The sequence below is a fragment of the Dasypus novemcinctus genome, chromosome 22, assembly GCF_030445035.2.
Source record: "Dasypus novemcinctus isolate mDasNov1 chromosome 22, mDasNov1.1.hap2, whole genome shotgun sequence".
Lineage (NCBI taxonomy): Eukaryota > Metazoa > Chordata > Mammalia > Cingulata > Dasypodidae > Dasypus > Dasypus novemcinctus.
In genome coordinates, this window is record NC_080694.1 from 9,856,823 (window position 1) to 9,881,048 (window position 24,226).

General features: G+C 36.6%; 1 pseudogene; it reads right to left on the minus strand.

Annotated features, from left to right (window-relative positions):
• Positions 1-15,792: 15,792 nt before the first annotated feature.
• Positions 15,793-24,226, minus strand: part of LOC131275184 (homer protein homolog 2 pseudogene) — a 28,541-nt pseudogene continuing 20,107 nt past the window's right edge.

Sequence of the window (24,226 nt, forward strand, 5' to 3'; positions counted from 1 at the left end):
GCTAGTTATAAAATAACCATAATTAAAGGTAAATTTAAGTTATAATTACCATTATTATAGCAAGCCCAAGATAGACTTGAAGTAGCCATAAACAAAGGTAAATTAGTTTAAGATTACCATTAAAATAGCTGAAGTTTAAGGGCTAGGTGAGGCTAGTAATAAAATGACCGTAATTAAAGGTAAGTTTAAGTTATAGTTGCCATTATTTTGGCAAGCACAAGATAGACTTGAAGTAGCCATAAACAAAGGTAAATTAGTTTAAGATAAGTGGGGTAGAGGGTAGGATTATACAGGAACCTCTTATGTTTTTTAATGTAACATTTTTTGTGAGGTATATATCTTCCAAAAAATACAATATACAAGAATGATGTGGTGGGGGGTGGGGAGTGGGTTATATGGGAACCTCTTATGTTTTTTTTTTTTTTAATGTAACATTCCTTGTGATCTATTAACTTTAACTTAAAAAGATTACTGTTACAATGGCTGAAATTTAGGTTACATTTACCCCATTGTAAAAATTTCAGTTATTATTTTTCTGCTGTTTTATATATAAAGGCATTTATACAATCATCTTAACTCTTAGTTTCTAGAAAGTTTTCACTTAAAATCAACTTGGGCACATTTATTTATTAACCAAGCAATTAAAACAATTTATTAGTAATAACTTTGTGAAGTTTCTGGATTTTATTTTTTCTTTCAGCAAATAAATAAATTTATGCATTAAATTTACTAGCAAGACAATATTGACACTTAAAGATTTATTTTTAGTTTACCTTTCACTGTTATTCAGTTTTTAACAGGTGAACTCCAAATATGATTTCTAGGCATAAGTAAACTGACAAAGTTAAATGCAGATTTTAAAGTTGAACAGAGTTAAGCACAGATAAAAACAGAAAAGAAAATTTTATACCTTTAGTATTTTTATGAACTCTTTGATCTTAATTGATGGCATATGAGCTCTTTTGTATCTTGAGCACTATTTAAACCTTTTATAAGCACAACTGAGTTTACAGTAGTGGAAATTCAAGGTTTATTTTCTCTCTCTTTTTTTTTAAAGGAGACATGATGTGAGATTTCTGGGAATTAGATCTATTTTTTATGCTGGTTTAACTGGAATTTGGGGTTTTATACAGAGGCTGATTTGTGGCCATGTGGATCAGCAGTAGGTTAAGTCCACAGTTCAATTTCCTCAGAAATTGATTCTTAGGAATTAATTTCCTGATTCCTGAGAAAGACTTTTATGGGGAGTTTGCTGGTATGCAAGAAGCCATGCTTATTATTTTAGGAATAATGAAGAAGCACCTTTTTTCTTTTTGCTTTTGACTGACCTGGCATCCCAGAGTTCCAGCCTGACCAAGGTTTACCATTTTACATAATTTAACATTACCATCCAGAGGTATGAAAATATATACTGGCACTGAACAAACAGACAAATGCAAAAAGAGTTAATGCACACAGAGAGAACCATAATGTTCAGTAAATTGACTCACAATTCTTATTCTTTTCATATGGTTGTTTCTAAGCTTTCCATCATTTCACATTTTTCATTTTTATTGCTTTTAAGCTTTTTGACTTGAGCTAAAGGGACTCATACAGTGTTATTTCACAGCCTTTGGGTAAGTGTCATGTTTTCAGCCATGTAAGCTATGGGAGGGACATATTTTTCTTTAATGCATATCAGGGGGAACTGAGATACAGCTTGTTAATTATTGCAGACTTAGTGAGAGAAAACCTCTAACAGGACTCATTGTCTACCTTTGCTGTCTACAAAACAAGCTTAATAGCAATCCAGCATTAAAATTTAAAGGCCAAACTTCTCCAACACTCAATTCATATTCAGACTAAGCTTTATCACAAAAACCAATCTACTTTTCTGTAACTAAGGTTTTTCAAATTTAGACCAATTCTCCAGGATATATCCAAGTGGGAAGCACTGGGATACCAATGAGGAAGTGGGATATTAACCCACGAAACATCTCTCACTACCACCAAACTTTTAACCTGAAATTAGCCAAAACCAAACAGCAGGTTCGTCTAAACCCGACATGGATGAAGAGCCCCAAGAGTGCCTTCACTGCCCTTGACCAGATGAGGTCACCACAGAACCATGGATTAGGATTCCGCTCTTGCCCTGCAGAAGTATGTCTCTGCATTTTACTTGGCATCCACAGCCACCTGCTTTTCTTTTCCTTTCAGACCTGGAGAAGATAGCTTCCCCCCAAAATTCCTGGAAGTACTAGGGTCTTCTTGATAGTTGATCAGGCTCCCCTTCTAACATTTACAGTTAAGTGCTTCCTACACTATGCCCCTGGGGAGTTTACCAATCTGGTGTGGGGAGTTCTTCTGTTTCATTCTCAGGGTCTCTCTTAAACACTTCAGTGCCTTCTGCTTCTTCCAGGAGGGCTCAAGCAGAGTCCACAACCGTTTTTTGGACTAAAGGGGTTCAGGGGTGCCCTGGGCTGGGGTTTGCCTAGGCCCTCCCTGCTTCCTTGGAAGCATTCAAGAGGGGCACCCAAAAGATACCATCTCTGATCTTTGCAGCAATCCTGGATGGGCCCCCAGAAATGTTTTGGTAGCAGAGAGAAGTTGGTGTTTGCAGTATTGAAGGCCAGGACATAAGAATTCTCTAAGAAGGAAGATTTATTATGATTGGCTGGGCCTGGCAGACTTCTGTCCAAAATACTGAGGCCTGAGTAAGATTTCCACATCTTTTTTATGCAGATGATTTAAGAGTGGGGGTTGAGCAGTGCTTTTGGTGCAAAAGAACTTCTTTTGTTAGATCAGGTTTCAGTTTCTTAGGGTCTGGGGATTTGTTTGGACACCAGATAAGCTTGAATTAACATACCACCCACATTCCATCTGGCTTTTCAGAAACTAGGCAAACTTGAACACAGAATTAGATAAGTTTGAATACACACACAGGCCATATTAGTAAGAGCATTAATTTCTTAACTAATGTAGAAACCACTTGCCTGGTCTTGACCTGCCACCCCAAACCTCTCTCATCTTGGTTGTGCTTGATAAGGGGAGCGAATAGGGATTCTAAATCTAGGTCCTTTGTGCTGTTGCCTCAGGGAAGAAACTGTTAAATATCCCCCACATTGGTTTAACCCTTGTGAGAGGTAGCTAATGAAAATGCAACCCCAATCATTTCTTCTCAGGATGAAGTCTTTCCTGGACCCTCCAGCCCTTTCCCTAGTAACTGCCCAGGGATTTTCCTGGAGGAACAGAGCTGAGCTTTCAGGATGAGGTCTCTTCCTGAGGCAAACACTGAGAGCTTTGTATGAAGGTGATCTAAGGTAGGGTCTTTCCCCATGCTAAGTAATTGTGTAAAATGCTTTCTCCTGTTCTAAAGTGTGCTGACATTAACTTAGTCAGTCTGCTTGCCTAAAAGCTCATAATTAGATTTGGGGTTTGCCTGTTAAAAATTAAATAACAGCAAAAGTTAACCTAAAAATGAGTCTATAAATTTCAATTTTATCTTGCCATTAGATTTAACGTATAAAAGAAACCATATGGAATTATTTCAAGTGTTGGAAAAGTAGGAATCTTAGTATCATTACTCTTACCAATAAAATAAATTTGGTTACTTAATTAGTAAACAAAAGTGCCCAGTTTCTTTTCAAGGGAAAATTTACTAAAAACTGTAATTAGGATTTGAAAAAATGATCATTGTGTAGATAACTTTCTATTAGGAAACAGCAAAGGATAATATCTAAAATTGCTGTAACTGGGTGGATTTAACCTAGACTTGCTATTGTGATGTTAATTCTGGACTGAGTTTGCCTTTGCTTGTGGTATATCAGAACTACCTTCATCTTTGTGATGGTAACTACCCCTGTCTCCCATCTTTCCACTGGTGTAAATAGCCCTAATTCCTCTCATGACTATCTAGGGGTAAATTCCTATTTACCTACTCTGGGCAAAGGCACAGAGTGACCTTTGAGGAAAATGCTGCCTAGTGAAATCCTTGGCACTCAGGGTTGGATATCTACTCTTCCAGTCCAGCAGCTGCTGGAATCCTCTTATTTCTGAGGACTGGAAGGTATGGGAACTGCCTCCTTAAGCACAGAGAATCCTAAAAGAAGCAGTTCATGGGAGAAACCATTACTCTCTAAGATTTCAATAACTTCAGTGAATTATAAGCAATTTGTGTTGCTTAGCCAATGTCTGTCAAAGTCAAAGAGGGAGATAAGCAAAGCTCTAAAAGTAAAAGAAAATGTTTTACATTGTATTTTTAAGATTGGGAATAATTTAGTTATAAGGCAAATACTAAAAAAAAAAATTTGTGGAAAGCTGCATGCTAATAGTACAGGTTAAAATAATCAAAAAAAGCCTTCAAAAGATCTTTTAAATATAATGTTAATTTTTAATTAAACTTACTTTGAAAGAGAATAAGAACTAAGGGTAACATAAGTGAGTTTTGTCTTTCTGTGTCTAACTATTTGTGTCTGCTTATTTGCTTAGTGTATATTTTCAACACCTCAGGATGAAATATCAAACTAGTACTTAAAAGTCCTTAAAAGAGCTCTAATCAAATTGCTGAATTAAATAAGTCCTTATATTAAATGAATATTCCTGGAGCCCAAATTAGAAAAGCTAAGCAGGGTAAAAAGGTCATATAGAAATCTGAAGATAAGAATTGAGGAAGGAAAAACTGTTTTTCCTAAGCTCCTTAATTTGCTCAGACTCCCTAGAGCCTGTTTCTCTATGTAGGAAGTAGGGAAGAGCTGGTTGTGACAAGATAAGGAAATATAAGTTTAGCTTAAAACATTTATCAAGCAGGCCAGAAATTTAAGTCATAGTCATTCCCAATTTAAACTTTGAACTGCCCTAAAATGAAAGTAATTAATAACCCAATTATCAAATTTCACTTTAAAAAGTCCTTGAAAGCCATAAAACTATTTAAAAAAATTATTATTGAAACAAATTAAACAATTATAATGTGTTCCAGAACCTGACAATCAGTATGCTTTATAGGTTATTCACAATTTTGGAATTTTCATAATATAGCTCACTAAGGTACTGATAAAATAGTAAACTGAGGAAAGCAGATGTTCCCTATGAACTTAACAGTGTTTCAGTATTTGATGTTACTAAGTTTTCAAAATGGAGTTAGATGAGCTTGCACATAATTAAATTAAGTCCTCACTCTGAAAAGTTTAATTTTAATAGTAATTGAATGTTGTAAGAGGTTTGTTTGGAGGCAGTTTCCAAAACCATTTTGTTAACTTAAGTATGCAAGGTATAAGAGATGAATGTTTTTCTTTTTATTAAAAAAAAAAAAAAAGGAATTTTGTCCAAAAATAAAATGACTATTAGGAAAAAGAAAAATATAATACAAATCCTAAATGAATACAAAAAGTACAGAAAGTTCACAGAAGAGGAATCTTTCTGGTAAAATTTGGGTAAAATTTAATAGGTCTATCTATAAAGTTTTCAAAGCCTTAGTATGAAATAGTATAAATATATACATGCAAATGTAGTTTGGCTTTTTCTCTGTTAAAGTGAGAAAATTTCTTCAAGAATTCATCTGTTTCAATAGAAAGTCATACACAATATTCTCCTGAATAATCAGTATACAAAGCAGAGACCCTGTTTTATCAAAATGGCTTCAAGTACTTTATGATACATGTCATGCCCTTAGTTGAGTAGAAAAACAAGTTTTTCTTCTTTAAAAAAAAAAGTATTTAAACCTTACAACTTTTAACATTTTATTTATCAAAGCCAACCCTAAAATACATCTTGCTTCAAACTTTTGTAAAAGATTTATTTCCCTTGTAAAAAGTAAAGTAAAAAAATAATGAAGTTTATTTCATATGTTATGAGTTAACTGAAAAGAGTTTAGAAAGTGTTACAAAAATTAAAAGGTATTGTCTAAACTTTTGTTAATCAGAGATGTATAAATAAGGTGTTCATATAAATATTTAAAAATTGTATAGAGTTCCTGGAAATTTGGCAATATTTTCTACATGACGTTGGATGGCAATAGAGTGCTTATAATCATGGTTTCAATTATTTTAAAATTGTTATATATCACAGCAACAACCTCTCCACCTGGGAATTAAGAAGCAAAAGCTCTAACACATGTTTAAATAATCCACCCACCCCATAAAAGAAGCAGGCTTGTGGCCACATGGAACAAGTAGCCATCAAGAGGCTGCCATGCTGGGAACACCCTAAGCCCTTGCAAATCAGCCCTTAAAACAAGGGACCTAGGGCAGAACTTTGAATTTCCTGTCTTGAAAATGCCCACCTTCATCTCTCTGAAAATGTATTTCTGTTCTCTTGTCTTATTCCTCAATAAATTACCTGCTTGTTTAATTAATTTATGGCTCATCCTTGAATTCTTTCCCATGATGAAGCCAAGAATCTAGATACCTAGATACCATCTCTAATAACAATAGTATCATTTTAGTCAAATTGCTCAGCAATAAAATTAATGCACACAGCATATAGTTTGCAAAGTCTGTTATTTCACCATTAAGGATAACATCAAAACACTGGGATAATAACAATCATAGAACTAAATGTAATGGTAGTACTGTTTTCACTTTGTGCTATAGTGTTGCCAATGTATAGATCAAGAAACTGCACACTGCATTATGAAATATTGCATAAGTTTTAGATATATTTGTCCAATATGGCTAATTATTTCCCACACACTAGAAACCATTGGCATTTATCAAGCATTACTGGAGGAATTATGGACCATCAAATGTGAAAAACCTATATGAAGTTCTACTTAAATTTGTATTTCCACCATATTATTTCTTAGTATATTAAAATAATTAATTGGAAGCTTTATAATTGAAATAGAGATAAATTTACATAATTTTATATTTTGTAAAGAGTATTTGAATATGTACTAACAAATAATCTGAAATGTTCTGAATTTACCACTGAAAAATAGTTTGTAAATTAAATTTTTTGCTTCAAGTAAAATGTTTTCATTGAAAATCTATCCCTCCATATTATGAAAACCAGGTGAAATATTATTGATCTATCTTAAAAACCACACCTTTGTCAGACATTTCTTTTTTAATTAACATAAAAGTTATAATTATTTACGCATTTGGGATATCATAAATTTATGAATGAATAAATGATTGTTTTATAATGGCATAAATAGTACAGGAAATTTTAATATAAAGCTCTTCTAATCTAACAGCCTCTATATTTAAAGGAAAACAATTGGAAAGAAACCCATTTGGCAGCTTTAGCAAATAGTGTTAAGCAGCCAGATTTCGTCTATCAGCATATGTGTAATTTTATAAGATAAAAATCAAAATGAAATATTTGTGTTGTTTCTATGCTGACACATAATATGACTATCCCTTAGTACTCATGTTAGGACCTCTAAAATTGTAAATAGGCAATAAAATTAATTTTGAATCATTTTACATCTCAACTCATCAACATGGGAAATTAAGTCACATTATGGAAAGGAATGTTCACAAGGAATTTGAGTGTCTCAACATGCATTAATTACTCAGATTTTACCAATATTGCATAGGTTTCCTTATGAACAGAAAACGCTTTCTTTCTGTCTCCATTGATTCAAATTCTGGAATATATTCAGGATTTGTGGGAAGACAGAATATTTTATACAACATGAAGGATACTACATTTCAAATTAAACTACTTCATAATTATTAAAAAATAATTTCCACAAATAATATCTACTTATAAGTTGCAAGGAAATATAGTAGTAGTCATTATTCTTATTTTCTAGAACAGGGAAGATTAATTGTGGAGAAAATAATAATGCCTGAATCAACAAATCAGTCAATCCCTCCTGAACCTAATGAGCTTAACTGTTTACCACCACACCAATCCTAGCCCCTCCTACCAATTGACCATTTATTTTATGATCCCATCACAGCTTGTCAAGTATTGCAGGAGCCATTTTTTGAACTTTAAATCATGGTCATCCAGATATGAAACATCACTCCACCTATTTCCTACATATTGAGTGCAAAATGCTAAGTAAGAATATTCAAACCAATTTCTACATTATGCCAGATTTCCTACCCTTTCCCTACATTATGTGAGGATAATTTATTATAATTTTATTATAATTTTTTTAACCCATAGAGTATAGTAAAATATCTGTTATCCGGACTCTTCCAACTATCAACATAGTTTTACCTATACCCATTTAACATTCCTAAGATATCTTAGCTAAAACTTATTTCAATAAAAATTATTGCTATGTATTTTCACTCACTTTTATCCCTTATTTGCTATTTTAAAATGAAAAGAACTCTCCATGTCTATGGCTAATTAACTCCTCTAGCCTTTATTCTCTCTCATCTAGCATTGATGCCAATGTTTCACATTAAATACCATCTTCTTTCTTATTCTTTACTATATGTTCTTGAACTTGCATAAATGTTTAGGTTTCCTTGTTGAAATATTGATTGTGAAATGCTGATCTATTAATTACACATTTTATTTTTCTCCTACTTTTTTTAGCCTTTTTCATTTTTTCATTTGAAACTTAAAAATCTGATTCCTGCCAGCATCTAAGAATCTTATAAGAATAGGATCTACACCAGAAAAACAATTGGCTGTTCCTTCAGTGTTTGGCTTCCTCCTCAATTATGGAAAAAATTATAAGAATTTCAACCCTGATGTCACATCTCTGCTCTTCTTTAATTCCCCTTTATACTGGTTAAGTCTTTCATTTCCTTAAAGGCACATGGAAAGGGGTACAAATTTTTCTTTCTCAATAGGTCCATATTACATTTTTTATGACATTCCAGAATTCTTCTTTTGTAATTCTCCTTTTCAAGCCCTCCTCTGCCCAATCCCTTTCTATTTATCTTCTTCTTTATCTTGCTTTCATTTAATTTGCCACCATTATTCTTCTGCCTTTCCCCGTCTTTCAAAATCCTTACACTGGTTTTTCCCTTCTCATTACACAGATGCAATCAGTAGCTGTACTATTTATGGTAATTCATTACAGTGTATCTAACATTATACTTCTTAAGTACATTGCCCTTAAACAATGTATACCTTTCTAGTTTCTGATAACCCCTCACTTGCAATGCCATTTTACCAAAAGTTCTCATACTAGTTAAAAGTGATGGTACTTGATTATGTTATAGATCTCCACCAGAGATTTATGTTTTTAAAAATATACTTTCAGTCAGTTAGATATTGAACAAATATCAAGTTAGATATAATATAATGGATCATTTAAATCCATAGAAAATTTGTCTCCAAGATATATTTACAATAATATCCACTCCATTAATTTAATATTAGCAAAATATTTCAAAATGAAGATCTCTGAGAATATTGCAAAAATCCATAAAACAATTCCTTTGAGGTCAGGTATTGAAGGGTGAATATACATCTCCTTGCATTTTGTTTCAAATGTACTATTTGAAAATTTAAATTAATGACATTTTATTTTCATAGATATATATTTCAGTATCTTGGGAGTGATGACCTTACCTGAAAAACCAATGGATTGAGGGATTGATTGATTTGTTGATTCAGGCATTACTATTTTTTCCACGATTAAGCTTCCCTGTTCTAGAAAATAGGAATAATGACTACTACTATATTTCCTTGCAATTTATCATAAGTAGATATTATTTGTGGAAATTACTTTTTAATAATTATGAAGTAGTGTAATTTGAAATGTAGTATTCTTCATATTGTATAAAATATTATGTTTTCCCACAAATCCTGAACATATTCCAGAACTTGAATCAATGGAGACAGAAAGAAAGCATTTTCTGTTCATAAGGAAACCTATGCAATATTGGTGAAATCTGAGTAATTAATGGATGTTGAGACACTCAAATTCCTTGTGAACATTCCTTTCCATAATGTGACTATAATTTCAGGAGATTTAACATGTTTATGCAATGCCTTAAAGAATCCCTACACTAAGCCCTTAATAAGCCTTAAATAAAATACAGCGCATACTCCCCTAACTTCTCTATTTTCCTTGATGACTTCAAATGGTGGATGTAAATTTCCAGATGCACTTACTCTTGCACCTTCAACTTTTTACTTAAAATGGAACATTCTCCATGCCACTAGGCTTCACATTCTTCTTTCCTTGTTCCCTTTTTCACATGTAACATAGAGAACCTCTGCTAAATAGCAGAAGGTAGGATAGGAGTGTCATTCAGGCTGGGCTCCTGCTTGCAATATTAAACATTTTCTTGCTTTTATTTCTCTTTCACAGCTTGAATACAGAATAAAATAATTTTATTATTTAAAAATCACTTATTTTAGGTTTCTAGAATGAAGTTTCATGTGTCAGTAAAACAGAGTTAAAAATTCATGGAAAATAATCTTCTGGGCCTCAAACTCTGTCATTTTCTTGCTTTGCTGCTCTGGGAACATAATGATGGATCCAGGCCATGTTAAATTTCATCAAAATTAATAAAATTTTATGACACAAAATGTAAACCAAAATGTAAATCATTGACCATTGTTGGTAGCATTGTTTCAATACTTATATATCAACTGAAACAAATATATCCTCCACATGTAAAATCTTATTAATAGGAGAAAGGAGGAAAGGGGGAATGGGGGGAGAATCCTCTATATTCTGTACATGACTACTCTGTAACATAAAGCATCTTTGAAGACAAAGAGAAAAAAAGACATGGAGAGTAAACAGAATAAAATGTCACTGTACATACAAGAAAACATCTTACAGTGAAAAATATATCAATATTTAATTTTACATTTTAAAATTATTATTATAATTATTTTTAATTTTTTGTATTTTATTTTTAAAACTCATTTTTACTTAATTTTCTTATTAAATCTGTCTGGCTATTATCTTCATTTTTGAAAAACTTGGATCACATAAGGTTTACAACTATGAGGAGGGTTGATCACTGGTGAAAAGTGTCAGTGATGGGGGATGCATGAAATGAGGTTCACCTGGGGCATACCTATAAGGCATATAAAAGTTTTCAAACATTCATGGGATATTGTCGCAGTGGGCAGAAATTCATACAACAGAAAAAATATCAAAATCCCATCCTTGGGAGCTCTGCCACATTCCCTGCTGGAAAAGCAAGAGTCCCCCAAGAACAGAGCAATGACTAGTGAAGGAAGATGACCATTGATGACCCTGATATTGATGACTGTACTTATGAACCTTGACTTTTAAAATTGAAAGTTATCCTAGTATTATAGGATTCCTAAGAGTTACTTCCTGAGAGCCTCCTTGTTTTGCAAATGTGGCCTCTCTCAAAGCTGAACTCAGCATATAAAAATGCTTCCCCTCAGTGTGGGACATGATTCCCAGGGATGAGTCTCCCTGGCACCAAGGGATTACTACCAAGCACCAACTAGCAATGCAACTGGAAAAAGACATTGACCAAAAGTGGGAAAGGGCAAAGACAAATGCATTTATATGACTAAGAGACTTCAAAGTGAACCAGGAGGTCATTCCAGAGAGTATGCCTATGCATATTTCAGCACTACCTCTTTGACTGCCAAAGTAAATTCTGCCTTAAATAGTGAAGACATCCAGGCACTATAGGCAAACCTGACAGCTCAGGGGTTTGGTGCCTTGCCAGTGGACGCTAGTTGGGAATTTATGCTTCCCAGTGTGACAAAGTTGGACTCACTTGTGGTTTCCTTATACATGGCTCTTCTGCCCCTTCTATTTGAACCTATAGTTAGTGCTAGAGTTAACAGGTGTATGTCAAAGAGACCTATAACCTTGTGCTGTCCATGTGCCAGCTAGGCCCTGCATTTCAATGGAGTTGTAACACAAAGTCTCCAGTTCTTTAGACTCACCCATGACAACTAACAAGGAAATCATGATGGACAACAAATATCCCAAGGAACAGAGGGAATCTGCAACTGCAAGCAAGGCCTTCCCATTCATCTGTTCTATGGGATCAAAGCCTCCTCTCAATTAGAAGTGGATTGGGCATCACCACCTCAGAATCCTCAGCATTTGTGAATGAATGATGGACTAGAGTAGATTATTGATATTCCAGTATAGACGTTTTGTGATGATAACAATGGAAAAATTTTTATCATTGATGTGGAGGCAATTGTCACTGGAGGTTCTGAAGGGAGGAAGAGAGAAAAACAGGTGTAATATGGGGATATTTTTAGGACTTGGAGATTGTCCTGAATTACAATGAAATGAAAGATACAAACCATTATTTATTTATTTATTTATTTATTTATTTATTCATTCATTCATTTATTTTATTTCTCTCCCCTCTTCCCCCAGTTGTCTGCTCTCTGTGTCCATTCACTGTATGTTCTTCTGTGACTGCTTCTATGCTTATCAGTGGCACCAGGAATCTGTGTTTCCTTTTGTTGCATCATCTTGTTGTGTCAGCTCTCCATGTGTGCAATGCCATTCTTGGGCAGGCTACACTTCCTTTCACAATGGGCAGCTCTCCTTACGGGGCGCACTCCTTGCGCATGGGGTTCCCCTACATGGGGGACACCCCTGCATGGCACGGCACTCCTTGCGGGCATTAGCACTGTGCATGGGCCAGCTCCACACAGGTCAAGGAGGCCCAGGGTTTGAACCGCGGACCTCTCATGCGGTAGGTGGACGTCCTATCCATTGGGCCAAGTCCTCTTCCCTTTTTTTTTTTCATTTTTCTATTTTATTATTTTTATTTAACAAGCCATTCTATATTTTGTCAGAACTTACAAAATTACATGACAGAGAGTATAAACTACAATGTAAACTGTAATCCATGCTTAGTAGCAATGATCCAAAATGTGTTCCTCAATTTTAACAAATGTACCACAATAATGTAAGATGTTGTTAATGTGAGAAAATTTGGGTGGGTAGAGGGGGTGGGGTATGTGAGAATTCCTTATATTTTTATGTAGAATCTATGCAATTTAAGTATTTTTTAAATAAAAAAACTATATTAAAAAATGTTTCTTGGAGAACGGGAAATCCATATTTGAAAGAATGAGAGAGGAATACCATTTCAAAACCTACACAATAATTAACTCAAGGGAAGCAGGTGCAGATCAACTGATAGAGCATCCACCTACCATATGGAGGATGCAGGGTTCAATACCCAGGGTGTCCTGACTCATGTGGTAAACTGGCTCATGTGCAGTGCTGCCACACACACAAAGAGTACCATGCCATGCAGGGGCACCCCCAAGTAGGGGAACCTCATGTGCAAGGAGTGTGCCCCACAAGGAGAGATGCCCCACATGAAAAAAGTGCAGCCTATCCAGGAGTGGCACCGCACACATGGAGAGCTGATGCAGCAAGATAACACAACAATAAAAAGACACAATTTCCCAGTGCCATCTGACAATGCAAGCAGATGCAGAAGAACACACAGCAAATGGACACAGAGAGCAGACAATGGGGGGAAGGGAAGAGAAATAAATAAATTAAATCTTTAAGATGGATGAAAGACGTAAATAGAAGAGCCAAGACCATAAAATTCCTAGAAGATAATGTAGGGAAACATCTACAAAGTCTTTTAGTAGGAAATGGTTTCATAAACTTTAAACCCAATGCAGAAGCAATGAAAAATAAAATAGATAAAATGGGAACTCCCCACAATTAGAAATGTTTTTCCTTAAAGGAATTTGAGGAAAGTGAAAAGGCAGCCTACTCAGTTTGAGAAAAATTTGGTAAATTTATCCAATAAAATCCTAATATCCAGCATATATTAAGAAAGCCTATATCCTGGAAATTAAAAGAAAAAAAAAAAGCAACACTGAAAATGGGCAAGAGATCTGAATAGACAATTCTCCAACGAAGAAATGCAGATGACTAAAATACACATGAAAAGATGATCAACATCACTAGCTATTAGGGACATGTAAATCAAAACTTCAATGAGATTTTAAGCCTATTAGACTGGTGGCTATTAATGAAACAGAGGCATAAAAATTTGTGGGAGGATGTGGAGGAATGGGAACCCTCAACCACTGCTGGTGGGAATATAGAATGGAGGTCAGTGTGGCAAGTCCTCAAGAAGCTAACCATAGAACTGCCATAAAACCAGCAATCCCACTTTTGGAAATATACACAGAAAAATCAAAAGCAGGGACATGAAAAGATATATGCACAACAATATCTTAGTGGCATTATTTACTATTATTAAAAGTTAGAAGCAGACAAAGTGTCCATCAACAGATGAATGGATAACCAAATTATGGTATTTATATACAATGGGATATTATTCAGTTCTAATAAGGAATGGACTATTCACACATGAGACAACATGGCTGAACCTTGAAGACCTTATACTGAGTGAAATAAGCCAGTCACAGAAGCACAAATATTGCATGACCTCAATTATATGACTTAAGCAAAGTAAGCAGATGAGCTAGAGTCTGGAAGAGAAGTTTACAGGAGAGAGAAAGGGAGTAGAAGGTGGTGGGCAAATAGTCAACACAGACAAAATCTGTGATTAGGTGGGAAAAGGTGTTTGGGCAGTAGATTGGAGTGATACTGGTGCAGTGATATGATCGAGTTTAAGAATGCAAGAATGTAAGGTGTAAAAGATGGGGCTTGGGTTTGACTCTCCATGGAACTGGGGGTATGGCTGGAGGAAAGGGCAGGCAAGCTCTGGCGTTTTGTATGTCTGTTGTCAAAACTGCAATTGTGCGAATACTCTTTTGGGAAATACGGCAGGGGAAGGTTAGTGGCAGGAAGTTGGGGGGGGGCATATGTGGGATAGGGCACCTGGGGCAATCCTCTGTGGAATATGGAATTGCTCCCCTTGTCATAAGGTGTTATCTCATTGGTTGGAGACCCATACAATAAACAAGAAAATATACTCCTACCCTGGGTAGTCCTTCTATGTTCCAAAGTAGAAGGGCATGAGCCTCTTGAGAAAATTGGCAGTGCTTCATAAAAGAAAACACACCAATATATCAAGACTCAATATTATTGCATGTAATTATAAACCTTATTCTTCAAAAACTGAAACTTTGTGGATATCATAGGTGCCAAGGGGAATGGGAGGGAAGAATAGAATAGATGGAACATAGGGCATTTTTACGGCATTGGAATTGTTCTGAATAATCTTGCAATGATGGATGCAGGTCATTTTAATTTTTTTCAAAACCTATAAAAGTGTACTGGTTAAATGTAAACCATAATATAAACCACTGACCATTGTTAGTAGCAATGCTTCAATATTTGTACATCAATGGCAACAACTGCATCATAAACATGTAAAATTTTATTAATAGGGGTGTGTGGGAAGGATTTGGATATAAGGGAATCCTGTAAATTTTCTTTTTTTTTTTTTTTGTCATGGAACAAATTTAAGCACCTACTCTGGCCAGACACTGTGCTAGGCGCCCTCACTGTGTGCTGTTCCCATAGCACAGTCATCTGTTGGGAAATTAAAACCAAGAAAAGGAACATTGTCGCAACCGTACAAACTGGGGGTGCCGTGGATACAAGCAATCCCCATGCCAGAAAACGCACCCACCAGAAACCGGTCTTCTTTCTCTGCACAAGTCTCTAAAAGCAGTTGTTATTTAGCATCTCAGTATTCACCGAGAGTGCGTTCTGACCTTCCAGCTCCCACGGACGGGTGCCTGGTGGACGCTCAAATACTCTGAACGCTACTAGATAAAAAGAACAAAATGGCGTGGTGTAAAGGGTGTTCGTGTTTGGATTAGAAAATACTCTGTATGGTCGCAACAGCTCTTAAGAAAGATAAAAATGCCCCTGCTCTGACTGCATAAACGTTTAAGGTAGGCCTTGTTCTGGATTCCTTAGGCAGAATCTTCCAGTTGCCCACACCCTCACAAGGCCAGAGGAGTCAGAGGAGATTTCTATTCTGAGGAGGACTGCGTGGACGGCACAGCTGGTTTGGAAACACGACGGACTGCGCCTGCATTTACAGAAGCAACGCCAACAGCGGCCGCCCGGGGCTGGCCGCCCTCGCTGTCGGCGCCGAAGTCGCGGAGGTCGTCGGTCTTGCCCTGGAGCGCTCCAGGAAGTTCTTGAGCTCCACCTGCAGGTGGCGCTGGCGGTACTTCCTCTCCTCAAAGTCCGTCTTCAGGGACCGCACTTTGTCTTCCACGTTTTGATTCTCTCTCTCCGCTGCCTCTAACTTCTCAGACACGTATTCACGCTCCGGCCTGGCTGAGGTAGGAGTTGTTTTCTGAGATCTTTCAACTCCGTCTCCTTTGCCCTTAGCTCCGACTCCAATTCCCCAATCCTCTTCCGCAGCTGGGTGTTCTTCTCGCGGCCTGTCTCGCTGCACGGCTCTTCCAGCTCGTCAGTCTTGTTCCGGAGCCGGTCGTTCTCGTCTCTGCAGATGGAGCACTGCCCCTTGCACTGCTCCACGCTGGCCGCCGACTCCGGCAGCGCCGCGGTCAGGCGGGCGCGGCTCTCCCGGAGGGTCTGCAGCTCCGTCTCCCCTTTCTTCACGCTGGCGGCGCTCTGGGTCCAGGCGATCTTGAGCTTCTCCTTCTCAGAGTTCGGGTGGGCGTCGGCAGGGCCGGCGTGGGAGGCCTTCTCGTCCTCGGTCCCATAGACGCTGGACGTTGGGAATGGTTACTTAAAGTCTCAGTTTTCTCCTGCGACTTGTCTCTCGCTATTCTGGCAGCTTCTTTCACTTTCCGGAATTTCTCTGCAAACTTCGTCAGCTCGGAGGAGAAGCCCAAGCCGTGTTGGCCCTGCTGTCGGCGCACTTCCCGAACTTCGGCGACCCTGGTGAAGGTCATGTTTGGCGAGATTGTGCTGTTGATGCTCACCTTGGCTCCGTCCACACTGATGATCCGGCCGCTGTTCCTCGTGGCGTCGTAGCAGTAGGAAACAGTGACCGCCTGCTTGCTGGCGGGCACCCAGTTCTTCTTGGTGCTCGGGTCGATCTGGAAGACGTGGGCTCGGGTGGTGAAGATGGGCTGTTCTCCCGTCTCCGGCGCTGCTCGGGCGGCCACTCCGACGGGGCCTGTGCTCTCGCTGCCCCCCGGCTCGGCAGCCGCTGCCCGCTTGGCACATGCCGCGGCCCACGCGCGCCAGGCTCGGCCCCGGCGCCGCTCTACAGCCGGCTGTGCGACCGCGGTGCGGCTGGGGCAGCTGCTAGCGCGGGGCTCCGGGGCCGCCGTCCCTGTATATTTTCTATTTGACTTTTCTGTAACCTAAGCTTCTTTGAATATGAAGCTCAAAAAAAAAAAAAAAAAAAAAAAAAAGACGCTTGGGGGATATAGAGAAGAAATTGTCAATATACCTAAAAGATACCAGACCTTACAGCAATGAATGATGCAATATTTCTAAATTTATTATTCTTTTTCTTTTTAATTTTACATGATATTTTAATTATTTTATTTCTTTTTTACTCATTGTTTATAGTTTGGCTTTGTTTAGGGGGATGTTTCTTATTACAGAAGTGTCACAACTGTGGCAGTGGGGCAACATTGGTGGGAAGTTTCAATGTAGGGCATGCCTCTAGGGTCTATGAATAGGTTCAAGTGGTCATGGGGCATCCTCTTGGTGGGTGGAGGACCCACACAATAACAAAAAGCACGTTGAATTCCCATACTGGGAATTCCTGCTACACTGTCTAATAGAAGATCAAGAATCTTCCAAATGCATAGACAGTGTCTAGTGAAGGAGGACAGACCATTACACCCAACCCTTGATATTGATGGTTGTACTTAAGAACCTTTTCATGTGAAATTGAAACATAGTCTAGTATTATATATTGCCTAAATGTTACCTCCTGAAAGCCTCCTTGTTGCTCAAATGAGACCTCTCTCTAAACCAAACTCAGCAAATAAACTCACTACATTCTCCCTATCATGGTTCATGTCACCTGCAGGTAAGCCTCCCTGCCACAAAGGGATTATTACCAAGTATCAACAAGTGATGCATTTGGAAAAAAGACTTGAATCGAAAAAGGAAATGTTAAATACAAATTATTTTTATGGTTGAGATTTTTAACTGATTTAGGAGGTCATTCCAGAGGTTAGCCTTATGCATATCTCAAGAGCATCTCATTGACTGCCACCGTAAACAGTGTCCAAAGCAAGGGAGCTCCTGAGAGCTTTAGAGACATCTAGATTCGATAGGCAGAGCAGACAATTTCAGGAATTTGACACTCTCTCAATGAGGCTTACTTTAGAATATATGCTCCTCAGTGTATCAGAATTAGACTCATTATAATTTCTCTACACAGGGCTCTCCTGTCCCTTTTATTTGAGCCTATAGTAGCACTTTACTTGCTAAATATATGTCCCAGAGGCCTAAATTTTTAGTTTGTTCTTATGCCAATTGAGCAGAGTTGCAATACCTACTCTCCAATTCACTGTACTAACCCAGGACAAGTAAAAAAAAGGATGATGATGGGCAATACCCACCCTGGAAGTGGAGAATGTCTTCAACTGCAAGCAATACAGTTCTATCTATCTGCCCCATGGGATCTAAGCTCACTCTCACCCTTGGAGGAAGGGTGGACATCACCATTCCAAAATCCTCAAGTTTGAGGAATGAACAAACATAAGTGGGGAAAGTAACTATGGACTAAAATAGACTTACTATTATTCTAGCAATGGAAGAACATTTATCATTGATACAAAGGCAGTGGTCACCAGAATTTCTGAGTTGGAGGGAGAGGGAAGAGTAAGAGCAAAATGAGTGCATTTTGGAGACATTGGAATTGTCATGCGTATAATTGCAATGGCAGATACAGGGCAGTATACATTTTGTCAAAACCTATAAAATTGAGCTGGGAAAATATAAACTATAGTGTAAACTCTAGTCCTTCATCAGTACAATGCTTCAATATGTGTTCATCAATTATAACAAATTTACCACGTTAATAAAAGATGTTATTAATCTCAAAAAGTTTGGGATTTAGAGTGTTGAGGTGTATGGGAATTCCCTATATTTTTATGTAATTTTTATGTAATCTAAAGCATTTTATTCTTTTTAAATGTTTAAGTTATCAAAAATACAAGAAAATTGGAAAAATTATTCAGATTAGAAAAACTTTAGCTTCTTGCCTGATATACCTTCCCTCATGAAGGGAATATTAATTAAAAACGTATGCTTAGAAATTTAGATCTTCAGTAATCCAAAAAAATATATTATTGACAAAAAACTGAAAGGAGAATTAACAAAGCTAGGATGATTTTATCATTACTCTGGGAATTAAATATAGTGGATCTACATAATCAAATATATACACCTTGGACAGTATGTCTACATATAAATTTAAGTAAAACCCAAGATATGTGCAAAATAAAGGCTTAGTGTCTCAGGTAAACATTCAGAATTGTTTCCTTGACTTAGAAAGACTCTTTCTTGAATATTGAATTGGACTGTTGCATCTTCCAAGAAAACAGCTGTGCAAATGACTGAGGGAGTAACAAATTAATATTTTTTAAAGACTTATTATATTTCTCCCTCCCTTTCATTGTTTGTGCTTGCTGTCAGATCTCTGTGTCTATTCGTAGTATGCTTGTCTTCTTACTATTTTCATAGGTACTGGGAACCAAAACACTGACATCCCATGTGGGAGGGAGGTGCCCCATGGCTTGAGCCTCCTCCGCTTCCCACTTGTAAAGTCTCTCATTGTGTTTGCTCATTGCATCTCTCCAATCTGTCGTCTTATTGTATCAACATGCTGTGCCAGCCCATTATATCATCATTCTGTCTTGTTTATCTCCTTTAGGAGACACTAAGAACCAAACCTGGGGCCTCCCATGTTGTAGGCAGGTGCAGTTTTTTTAAAGGTTCATAACAATTTTATTGATAATCTTACTTTAATGAAGATAAAGTCAATACACGAATAAATTTATTTGTCCTTATTTATTTACTATTAGCAAAACAATTACCAGGTAACTTTCTTTTTTAAAAAATAAAATGCTTTGACTTTAATTGATATGTTTTTTTAAACAAATCAATGTTATTAACATGTATTAATAAAGTACAAATCTATCCAAAGTTCACAATCAAATATATTTGTTATAATCACATAGTTGTGCATCTATCACTTTAATCATTATTAGAGTATTTTCATTACAACAATGACAATATTAATAGGAAAAAAAGACAAAGAAAAAATTCATCACTTTTCAAACTCTATTCTTCTTCCCCTGCCATACATAGCCATTATTCTGGTTGTGCCTCTATTTTATTTAAATTAGCATTTTATAAAATGTCTTATATGCAATATTACCCCTAATCATATTTCAAATGAGATTTTAATATGTTATGCAGCCCCATGCTACATTTTTTATTTTACCACCTAATAATATGCCTTAGGCTTTCCTTTTCAGCCAGTCATACCCATATAATAGCTCTGCTGGTTACAAACATTATGATGATATTTCACCATTTCTATTCATTTCCAAAGATTTATAACCATTTTACCAATTCTGCACAGATTAAACCTCAGCTTTCCATTTTCTATCCTCCTATTTCCTGGTGACCTGTATCTAATTATTATCTCCACAATATATTCAGTCTATAATAATGCAGTCATACAGTATTTGTCTTTTGTGTCTGGCTTACTTCACTCAACATAATGTCCTCTATGTTCACCCATGATATCATATGCTTCAGAATTTAATATCTTCTTATAGCTGCATAATATTCCATTGTGTGTATACACTACAATTTTTTAAATCTATTCATTATTTGATGGACATCAAAGTTAATTCCATCTCTTGGAATTATAAACAATGCCAATATTCTGTTCATGTCACTGTTCTCAATTCTTCTGGGAGTATACCTAGTAGTGATATTGCTGTGTAAATTGGAAAATCTATATTCAACTTACTTAGGAATTGCTAAACAATCAACCACTATGGTTGTAATATTTTACATTCCCACCAACAGCAAATCCTCTCTAACATTTGTAGTTTTCTGATTTTTTAATAATCAGTCCTTTCCAACACTTGTAGTTTCTAATTGTGACCAATCTAATTGGTGTGAAATAATATCTCATTGTAGTTTTGATTTGCATTTTCCTAATCGCTAGTGAAGTTGAACATTTTTACATATGTTTGCTTGCCATTTGTATTTCTTCTTTGGACAATTACCTATTCATGTTTTTCGATATTTGAATCGCGTAGGTTGTCCTTTAATTGTTGAATTGTATGGTCTCTTTAAATATCATGGATGTTAAATCCTTACTGGATATGTAATTTCCAAATATTTTCTCCCATTGATTCAGCTACCTTTTCTCCCTTTGATAATGCTCTTTGAGATGCAAAAGTTTCCAATTTTGAGATCCCATTTATCATTTTCTTTTCTTTTTTTTCGCTCATGCTTTGGGTGTAAGGTTTAATAAACTACCACTTACCAAAAGAACTTAAAGATATTTTCCTACATTTTCTTCTAGGAGACTTATGGTTCTTACTTTTTATATTTAGGTCCTTGAACTATTTTAAGTTAATTTTTGTATAAGATGTGAGATAAGGATGTTCTTTCCTTCTTTTAGGTATGTATACCCAGTTCTCTCAGCACCATTTGTTGAACAGACTGTTCTGGTCCATCTGGAAAGGCTTTACCACCTTGTCAAAAATAACTTGACTACAGAAGGGAGAATCTATTTCTGAGTTCTTCTTTGGTCAACATAACAACCACATATAAAAACATCATTGCTGGGATAGGGAGAAAAGGGTTTAATGTTGAGTATATGGGGGTTCCCTATATTCTATATGTGACTTTACTGTGACCTAAAACTTTGTGAAGACATAATAATAAAAAACAACAACATTGTAGCCAGTGAGGAAGAAATGGGAGAGATTGCCTTGCTACTGTACACACAGGGTAACACCTATTACAGTGATGAAAGGCAAAATATTAAAAAAACTTTTTCTTACGGTATTTTTCATTTTTAAAACTCCAATTTATTTTTTCACTTTATTTTAGTTTTTCTAAATTAATGTATATTTCTAATCTTCAAATCTATCATTACCGTTTTATTTTCCTATTAATTTAATTTGGCAATATATTAGACTTCAATTTTTAAGAAATTTCGGGTCACAGAGGGGTTCAACTGAGGCAAGAGAGGAGCACTGACATGTGGTATCATTGAAGAGGGATGCATGGGTGAGAAAGAGTTCTCCAGGGCATACATATAGGGTATATAGATATGTTCAGATGTTCATTGGGTATTGACATAGGTGGTAGAGTTCACATGACTACTGAGGAACTGAGTCCCCATTCCAGAAAACTCTGTTGTACTCCCCGATGGAGTAGCAACAATCCCCCAAGTACAATGGCAAAAACCAGTGAAGAAGGAAGATCCAATGATGGACCCTGTATACTGATGAATATGCTTATGAGCCTGTGTTGCTTGAAATTTCAACTAAGCCTAGAGCTGCACAATGGCTAGGAGATACCTCCTGAGACCATCTACATTGCTCAAATGTGGGCACTCTCTAAGAAAAAATTCAGCAGGTAAAAACATTACCTTCCCCCAGTATGGGACATGTCTCCTAGGGATGAACCTCCCTGGCACCAAGGGATTATTACCAAGCATCAGTTAGTGATGCATCTAAAAAAAAGACCTTGACTAAAAGGGAGAAATGGTAGAGACAAATGAGTTTATATGACTAAGACACTTCAAATGAGACAGGAACTCATCAGAGGGATCACACTTATGCACACATCAGCAGGGACTCAGAGACAGTCAAAAGTAGATACAACTCCAGGTTGTGGTGCTCCTGAGGGCTAAGGAGACACCCAGGTCCTTCACTCAGGACAAGTTGCTCTGGCATTCAGTGCCTTGCCAGTGGCCCTACTTTCGAATTAGTGCTCTTGAGTGTGATGGAGTGGGACTAAGATGTGACCTCTTTATGCATGCCTGTTCTGGCACTTTCACTGAACCTGTGGTTGTCACTGTGGTTGGTGTATACTTGGGAGAATTTGGACTGTCTATGTGCCAACAGGGCTCTGAGCCTCAGCAGAGTTGCAGCACCTACTCTCCAGATCATTGGACTTACCCAGGTCAGCTAATAGGGAGGTGAGAATGGTCAACCACCTCACCAGGGAACTGAGAGAGTCTACATTTGCAAGCAGGAGAATTCCATCTATCAGCCATTTGGCACCAAAACCCCTTCTTGATTTAGAGGTGGAGTGGACATCACCATCCCAGTTTCCTCAAGATGGAGCGATAAAATATTGATTAGAGTGGACTTGCTATTATTCTACAATAGAAATATTGTGACTCTTGCAATGGAAGAAATTATATCATTGATGTGGAGACAGTGGCCATTGGAGTTGCTGAAGGCAGCGAGAGGGAAAAAGAGGTGTGATATTAGGATATTTTCTGGATTTTGAGTTGTCCTCAATGGTATTGCAGGGACAGATGCAGGACATTATATATCTTGCCATAACAACTTAATGGAATAGGAGAGAGGGTAAACTACAGTATAATCTATAATTCATGTTGTGTAGGAATGATCCAAAACTTACTCATCAAATGCCATGAGTGTATCACACTAATGAAAGAAGTTGTCAATGCGGGAGGAGTAGGGATAGTGGGGAGTTGGGTATATGGGAACCTCATATTTTTAATGTATCATTTTGTGTGGTCCATGTATCTTAAAAAAAGATAATAAAAAATTTCAATTTTTTAAAAAGTAAGTTATATTTATTCAAATGCCATTCTGCATCAATTTAGAGGATCATATGATTTTTTCTTCAGTTTATTAATGTGGTTTAGTACACTGATTTTCTTGTGTTGCATACATGGTATAAAACCCACCTGATTGTGGTGTATAATTTTCAACGTGCTTTTGGATTCTGTTTTCAAATATTTTACTGAGGATTTTTGCATCTATGTTCATTAGAGTTATTGGTTTGGAAATTTCTTCTTTTGTAGTATCTTTATCTGGTTTTGGTATTAGGGTTATTTTGGCTTCATAAAATGAGGGATTATTTTTGTTCTTTCCTCTTGAATTTTTTAAAATAGCTTGAACAAAATTTGTATTAGGTCTTCTTTGAATGACTGGTAGAATTTACCTGTGAAACCATCTGGTTCTGTGCCTTTAATCTTTGCAAGGTTTCTGATGACTGTTTCAATCTCTTCACTTGTGGTTTGTTTGTTGTGATCTCCTATTTCTCCTAGGGTCTGATTAAGTTGTTTGTATTTTTAAGGAATTTGTGCATCTTGTCAACCATATCTATTTGTGTGTGTGTGTATATTTGTTCAGAGTATCATCATACAATTGCTTTTATTTCTTTGCAGTCAGTGGTGATACTCCCCTATCATTTTTTATTTTATTTGTATTTTCTCTCTTTTTT